General features: G+C 37.4%; 1 pseudogene; it reads right to left on the reverse strand.

Moving 5' to 3' along the window:
• Positions 1 to 1,016: 1,016 nt before the first annotated feature.
• Positions 1,017 to 6,235, reverse strand: LOC148114262 (uncharacterized; annotated as a pseudogene).
• Between the last annotated feature and the right edge of the window lie 2,717 nt (positions 6,236 to 8,952).

Below are 8,952 nucleotides of genomic sequence, written 5' to 3' on the forward strand. Positions count from 1 at the left end.
ATTTCTTTCAAAGTTCAAGGTTTATTATTATTCTTTTTTCCAAAACAGAAATTCAACGTTGTAATGCTCCTTTTCTCTCTCTTTTTTGGACTGAAGCTTCCTTATTGTTATGGATAATTTGTTTTTCTTGGTTTTGGGGGTTATTAGTGGTATGTGTAGTTTGATGTTTCTTTTGACTTCGTGTAAAAAAATGTTATAATGGCCTTCAGCAGTGGTGCAGCCAGTGAACAGAGTTTGCCAATCAAGAGATGAGAGGTCATCAGTTATGAGATCATTGTTGGGTTTTCTAAAGTTATATTTTGGGATTCTATCATTATGATTGTCTTTGTAAGGACATAAATTGAGACAAAAGTTAATCATGCTGTGGTCACTGTTTAAAAAGGGTTCATTTATTTGTAGACCATAGATTGAGTTTAAACAACTGCAGAAGATGAGATCAAGGCAATTGTTGAGTCTAGTGTTGTTTGTTACAAGTTGATCCAATCCCAGATTAGTAACAGCATTGTACATGGTTGTATGTATTGGTTCTGTTGTACATTCGTTTAGGATCCAATTAATAAGAGGTAGATTGAGGTCACCAAGAAAGATAAGAGGATGTGGGGAAGAGGCTGTCCATGTTAGTAGTGAAGTTAGTTTGTTCACATGTACAAGGTCATAGTCAGGGACTCTGTAACAAAGTAAGAAGCGAAGTGTAGTGTTTAGGGACAGCTCACATACAATGGTCTTAAGAAGAGCAAGCTCCTGTATAACTTGAATATTTTTTAGATTTAGGGATTTTTTATAGAAGATAGCAACACCACCTCCTCTACGGATTTCATGGTCGTACTGGTAAACATTATAGTCTCTTACTGTGGTAACGGGGTCTGGGAGGGATAAATTCAGCCATGCCTTGCAGATAAATATAATGTTGAATATAGCTGTATTTAGTAAGAAGAGAAATTCTGGTATTTTGTTTACAAAGCTTCTTGCATTAAGTAGCTTGCATTTAAGGCCTGTGGCGATAGATTTTGAGGAAGTTAGGGGCGTGCATGCCTAGTATTAGTTGTTGGGTGGTGATTGTTGAGATGTTGGCCATTGTTCTTACTTTTAATACCGTCAGCGTGGTAGTCAATGTATAAGTCAGTTTCTCCCTGGTCTTTGCGTCTTTTCAGTTCAGCGCATAGTTCATGGGCATGGACTCATTGTAGTGTGGATAGGTCAGGCTTTGAGCGAAGTTTGTTATGGATTGTGTTGCTTCTGGCAATTGAGTTGATAGTACATATGAATTTGTGTTTGCTGGTCTAATTCTTGCAAACGACTCTGCAGAAGCATGAAGCCACTGAGCCGTCACCATACTTGAACTCAGGACCGTCGCGGGAAACATTGATAATTTCCTCTGTGGAGATGGTTGGTGTCTGACAGTTACTGATGATGTTGCATACCTTTGTAATATCATCAGTTTCATTAGTATCCTCAAGACCAAATAAAATAGCATTGGAACGTTTTTGTTCTCATTCAGTGGCATCTTTGATGAGTAATGAGATGCTATTTGTTGGGTAGGTGGCAGGTTGTGGTTGTGGTTGTGGTTGAGGTTGTTGAATTGGAATAGAATTTTGAGTTGCTGGATGTTCACTTTTCTGTGTTGAATTTTAGTTTTCAAGAGATACTAAACTTGCTTCTATGTTTTTAAGGGATGATAGTAAAGTTGTTTCTATGTTGTTAAGGGATGATAGCCATGTTTCCATGATGTCGATCCTATCAAATATGACACTAAATTTGGCTAATTTGGGTTTGTATGATGGGCAGACATTGGTAAGTGAATTTGGTGATGTTTGTAAAAGTTGGACTACATTTTTGGTTAATCCCAAGCATGTGTGGTGGGCGTAATTGTTACATAGGTAGCATTTCATGGTATTCTCATTCTCCTTTAAGGAATCTGTACATAGAAAGCATTCGGAGGGGTCATTTGTGTCATTGGTAGAAATGTCATTCTTTTTGATTATGCCATTGGTAGTGATATCTATCTTTTTGATTGATTGTTTGGTTATTTGGTAATGGAATTTTTTCTTGGCATTGTAGATTTGTGTTATAGGTGCATAGTTGAGAACCTCTTATTTGCTGGTATCCAATGTTGAATTGATTGATTTCTTATTTGCTTGATGATTAATCATGCCATAAATCAGTTAAAAAGTAAATATGCTAATCAGTTAAACATTAAAACAGTAAATATGCTAATCAATGCCATGCTGATCAATAATGCTAACTAATCAGTGTAATAGATGCTCAATTAATTAATAGATGCTCAATTAATTAGTCACTGCTGCAATATTCACAGTAATTAATCAGTTAACAATAGATCAGCAAACAATGTCACTCTAATCAATTAAACTAATTAATTAATTAACTAGACTATTAATTAATCAGCTAGACAATCAATTAATTAAACAGTGCTAATCAAGTAATTAATAAATCAATAATATTAAAAGTTCTATCATTTAATCAATGAGTAATGAAGTAAAGTAGTAAAGTAGGATCAAACGGAAGGGTTTCATAGTAATTGACTTTTACTTCCTCATGTAACTTCTGCTGTACTTTGTTGGAGTGTCTTTGATGTTATCCTTTGTGTTCTGTTCGAGTGTCTTCTGGTGTGAGGATTCCAATCCAATATAGGGTTTGAAATGGTGGAGAATTGAAATCCAATCCAGTGGGAGTTTACAGGCAATCTCAGGGATTTTTCAACACACCAATTCCGGTGGGAGTTTAAAGGATTTTTTCACACCAATTTCGGTGGGAGTTTTAAAGATGATAGATCACATTAGAGGGATTTTTTCCTCACTCACTTTAGATCAGGAGCATTCTGGCTCACTGACTTGTTCTGACGTGTTCTGGCGGTGGGAGTTTAAAGATGATAGACAGAAGGATCAGGAGTGGTCACAGCAGCGGTAGCAGCAGAGGCAGCAGTGGCGATAGTAGCAGTGGGGGCTTGTGGAACCTGCGAGTCGATAGAAGTAGTGGAGATTTGTGGCGGGGATCCGATGGCAGCTTTGACTGCCTTGTGAGGATCTTTCTCAGCGGCCTCTCAACCAGGCCAGACAATCAACTGGGCCAGACAATCACTCTGCAGTTTTCTTTGCGGGATTAGTTTAGCAGTTAGCTTATTTAGCTTAGCAGTTAGGATGCGGTGGGTGCCTTAGAACAAAAGCTTCACCTCACCTCACCTCATGCTGGTCTCCGGGTAGTCGGGCGCTTTGGAGCTTCCCAGTGATCTTCTCTGAGCCTCACGGAGCCTCATGGAGCCCCACAGCGACTTTTTCGAAGTAGGGATGTGGTGGGTGAACCTTTTCTAGCTATTCAGCAACTTTATCGAGGTAAGGATGCAGCAGGCACTTCAGAGCGCGAGCCTGACCATCCTACCTGGACACCGCCATCTTCACATGCTTCTCCATTGTTTTGGAATAAATGAGGATGTCATCAGGTAAAACACATTGCAGTAATATGATCTGGAAATGATGAGTTGCACAAAACCATTTTGATTTGTAAACCATGATCCTTCTCCATCATAGGATTCCTTAAGATGGATGGGGTTTGAGTCTTAACATTACCAGATAGTATGATCATTCTGGAGTTTATGTTTAGAGTATGTAGGTTGAAGAAGGCAGCATGGGTGATTGGGTTCACACAACATGCTAAAGTATAATGTGGTTTTTGAGGATGTTTGAGGACGTAATATCACATCTGATATTAACAACTGCTCCTATTCCAGCAATTGCAATTGGTACAAAATGGGTTTTGGCTTAGCTTAATATGGAAACTCAGCTAATTATCACTTTACTCAAGACAGTTGAATATAACTATAATCAGTGTGATCTGTGAACTGTGCCACAATTTCTTTCAGGTTTAACGGTAGCAGTACAAAATAATAAATTTTTATGTCAAAATAATTTTCTGTTGCCTTCTAGTTGCTGATGGGATATAGGACTACCATAATGTACTTTACTAGTTCAGGACCGGTTGGTGAATAAATGTTTTCTGACTTTCCAAACTAAGAAAGTTGTTTAGAGTTATCCAGCCAGTTTCCATGCTAAAAGACAACTAGAACTTGGGTCTCCCCATTCCTAGCCCAACACGTTAACCACCCTCCTCCTTCTTTTCCTCCTCTTCCTCCCCCCTCCCCTCCTTCTCCCAGTTGATATCAGACATTATTGTTCATGGTGTAGTCAAATCACATTAGTCAAAGACACCATTTATATTTCCACTATGTGTAGAGCCTACTCATGCTTTGCTGCTGCTGGCCAGCACTCAGATCCATAGAGGGCAACTGGATGCAGTTCTGTTCTGTAAATCTTTGACTTGAGACATAGGGGCATCTGATGATCACACAGGACTCCAGTCATCTGGTGCCATTCTGGGCCCAATGTCTGGTAAACCAGGCTCTGCCTATCACAAGCCAGGACAAAAGGTGAGTGATGGAGGTGTAACACCTCTTTAAAAAAACATTGGTGCAACTGGCCCAGCTGATAGCACCTTGTAAGGGCCCCTTTGCAGGGTTACAGGAGAAGATGGTCAGTGGTTTTGAAGGTGGAAGAGGACCTTTGTCTAAATGACAGATAAAGCAGAGGAACTGTCTTCACTTAGCAGTATCTGTACTTTGGTGAAGCAGCTGCAAAAGGCATCTGTTCTCCAGAGGAATGGCCTTTTATTAATTCCTGGAAGTAGGTATAAAATGTCTTTAATGACAGATGAAGCGACATATTAGTTGGAGTACCTGTCAGGTCCCCTTAGAGAAACTCCCATTCTGGAGGGAGAGGGGGCAAGTTGTTGGAGCTGAATTCTTTCCATGCTTTTGCTTTTGCTGTAACACATGGGATTTAGGGAAGGGGCGATGGATGGGCTTTGCTTCCACCCAGCCAGTTCCAGCTCTCCAAGGTCACAACTTCCTGAGTATGAACTGCTATCAACCTAACATTTCAAAGTTCTCAAAACACCTTTGCAGCATATTATTGGCTGGTGGACTGGGGGATCAGGGTGTGGTTTGAAGAGGGAAAAATAGCTTAACATTTGCACAGAAACTTCCGTCTGACTTCTCTGCAATCACTTTCTCTCAGTAAAAATTTCCTTTTAAACCACTACTGTTTCAGGAGTATGCTTTCCTGAGAGGATAGCTGAGGCAAGTCCTTATAGTAATATCAATGGTAATGTCTAGCACCCTTAACTACAATGGTTCTCATTAATTAAAATGAGTAGAATTACAGAAATGCTGTAACTTTTAATGCCAGAGATCCAGAAACTCTGGTCTTCTTAAGTGGAGCTGCAACAGTGAGATGGGCAGCATATACATTTAATAAATAAATAAAAAATTAAAGCCTAACTTTCAAATTAAGTTACGAGTTGCACTGGTGAATCATAATAATGCAACTCTGATTATCTCAGAGGTTTTGCAATTCAACATGATTGGAGGTACATTGGGAGATATCCTTAGAACTTGGAAAGAAGAGAAAAGGGTCTGTTTTATACATCAATCCAATGCATGCCTTTTTAAAAGAAAGGCCCATTGAATCCATTATGATTTATTCCCAGATAAGTGTTGAAGGACATCACTTTAGGAATCTCCTATGCTTCATATGTGTTCCCAGATTACAGTGCTCTCAAATTGGATTAATTTGTATTACAGGTAGTCCTCTACTTACGACCACAATTAGTCCAAGATTTCTGTTGCTAAGTGAGACAGTTGTTAAGTGAATTTTGTCCCATTTTATGATCTTGCTTGCTACAGTGGTTAAGTGAATCAATGCAGTTGTTAAATTAGCAACCTGGTTATTGAGTCAACTATTTCTTGAGCTGGCCTAACCTTAAAACAGAAGATGTTAAATATGAAATTATCATGATTTCTGAGTAGAAAAGTATTTTCCCTTCCTAGTCCATCACAATAAATAAACCAAGACTACTATTTTCTTTTAATTAATTGATGAGAACAATAAATTTAACAGCTATGCATCAGCCTAGATGAGGTTCAGAAGGATAGAACAATGCAGATGATTTTACAGTGTCCTAACCTCTTTATTCTGAATCATTCCACCAGAACTGATTATGGAAAGAACAAACTCCAACAACATATCTTCTAAGATAAAGAAGAAATTATATTACATACATGCTAATATAAAATCCTTACCACTGGTTCAGTTGATATAGGATTTGGATGAAAAATAGCTTCCTTGATATCCATATCTGTCTTAGGTATGTAGACAATCTTCAACATTGTGCTAAACCATATCTATTTAGCATAGTTTATTGAACAACCCACCACTGGTTTTGTTTACATTCTACTGTATATGAAGTTGTAAGTCATGTTCATAAACTACAGTGGCTAAGCTCATGTAATATACAAAGCTAAACAAGTTATACTAAGGTTCAATGCGTAATGTAACCCCAGTGTCAAACTAAGCTCACATCTGCTAAGAAGTCAAAATGTGTTTTACCATATTTTGACTAAACCATGAATGTTATAGATTAAGACATAATTTAGATTAAGCCATTATTAGACAAGCACAGTAGTTGGGGCATAAAGCATATTAAGATAAAATCAAACAGATTATAATTCAGTGCAGTGTATCAATGCAATCTTTATAAAATAGTATTTGAACACTATTGTCTGACAGCACCACTATTTCCAAATCACAGCAAGTACTTGAACAGATATTTAAAATGCAGTTTGTATTGCCTTATTGAACTGATACTTGGCAAGAATAAGGAAATCTTTCTGCAGGAATATCTAGCATTCTGGAAGGTATTGTTTTTTAAATTAAAAGTTAGGTTCTGGGTAGAAGTTAGTTTAGTTCTTCCCAGCCTTTTGAGAAATGGGGCCTGGTGGCTCAGCAGACTAAAAGTATTGTGATTAACACCAGCTGTCTCCAATTACTGTAAGTTCAAATCTCACCAGGCTCAAGGTTGACTCAGCCTTCCATCCTTTCTAAGGTAGGTAAACTGAGGACCCAGTTTGTGGGGGCAATAAGCTGACTTTGTATAAAATATACAAAAGTATGAAGGCTATTGCTTAACTCATTGTAAGCTGCCCTGAGTCTCCAGAGAAGGGCGGCATATAAATCAAATTTAAAAAAGAAAAAAGAAACTGCCCATATTATTCAAAATTAATTGTATTCTCATAGTTTGTTGCCACATTCATGCAACTTACTGTGACAGAATTGTTCAATAGTAAGATTTTTTTATTGATAATCTTCATGCATATTTTACTGTGGTTCAAGAGTCACCATTTTGTTCAAATGGTTGCCCTCAAACCTAGTTGATGTAATTAATAAACTGAAGTTTGCAATAATAATCAAATTAATTTTGGATTAAATTATTCTGCATTCAAGTAACATTATGCTTAGTTTCACCTGGAATAACAAATTAGGTCTCTGCCAAAGATGAAGTGTTGTACATTCTTGCTAACTCAGAGATTATAGGAATCAGGAAAAGGCAGTTTAGTTTGCCTTAGTTTGGTAGAGTAATGAATCAAACTGCTCTGTTCCAGTCATTTGAATTACTGGAATCTGAACAGCTAGGAAATCATGGTACTATGGGAGTATGTTCAAACTATCCTCTAATAAAAGAATTTGAAGAATGGCTGAATACAGCAGAGACATCTAGACCTTATTGCTGAGGACTGGCAATCAGAGAACACATTTCCCAAACCCTGATTTGTTCCAGTGTCCAAACCCTGTTCCAAGTCTGCCTATCTGGCCAAAAGGGAAGTGTCCATTTACATGATGAAGTGGCCATCAGTACACTCCTAATATTCATGGAATACCAGACTAAATAGGAAGTGATGCACTTTATATTTCTCTAATTGCAGTTGCTGACCCACACTACTAAACCCAGTAGTCCAAAACAATAACTGGCTTAATGTTGGTTATATTTTTTGTAATGAATGAGAATACAGCCAGTGAGCCTGAAATCTTAGAAAAAACATATGCATTGGACATGGGCAACCCCAAGGGATAAGAGGAGTGAAGATGTGTGACAATGTCATCATAACATTTCTGCAACTGTGTGAAACCTCAGATGCTAATATTGTATGGATTGACAGCATTTGCATGAAGATATCATCAATTGTGTCTCTTCAATTTGACTTCGTCATTGGAGTTTGCAGCAGGGGCTGCTGGCTTGGGAAGGAAGATTAAAAATGGAGCTCTGTCCATTCTTACTATTCAATAATTCCCCCTCTGCTTAATGTGAATTTGGCCATTATGTATGTTGATGTTGGGCTGCGTATTTTTAATTGCAGTCACAAATGTTAAAGTCAAAAGGAAAAGCTTACCCCTCAAAAATCTGGAAAAAGCCAATTAGCCTGGATTGACTGTAAAAAGTCAGACTTTCAGGCCATACTTTTGTTAGCTCCAACATCATAAATTTTGCTAAGTTTTTCAAGAGCTTAAATTCTTTCAGCCAGATACAATAACAGAAAATTTGGGTGTAAGAAAAATAAAGGAAGAAAAAAGGCTGCCTCTCATTTTTCAGGCTGTGCATGTCATTTTAGCATGTTGAAATTTTTTATTACAAAATTCAAATAGAACATGAAACCATCTAGCTTTCTGTCTGTTCTGTCTTAGAAGCCAAATCAAAAGAGCAATCATATCATGACTGTTTCTCCATGTTCTTTATTTTTTAAAGTTTTTTATTTATAAATACAGACTAAACAAAACAGTAAAACATACAAAACATATAAACATATAGACATAAATTTACATACACGTCCAGTTTATTGCAACTGTAATATATATACTCATTCGTGTTTTGACTCCTCCTTGTTTGGTCTTTCCCTTCTGTCTATCTTTATAATTCTTATTGACCTATATTTGTAGTTTACATTCCTCTTTCTATATTTGGTCATTTCATTTATTTCCTAGTCTTTCATCTTTTTCCTATCCTCCAACCAGACATACCACTTTTCCCATACTAAATAATAGTCGTGTTCCT

This window comes from Pantherophis guttatus, chromosome 4 (assembly GCF_059756535.1).
Source record: "Pantherophis guttatus breed Tessera chromosome 4, ASM5975653v1, whole genome shotgun sequence".
In the NCBI taxonomy this organism is placed as follows: domain Eukaryota; kingdom Metazoa; phylum Chordata; class Lepidosauria; order Squamata; family Colubridae; genus Pantherophis; species Pantherophis guttatus.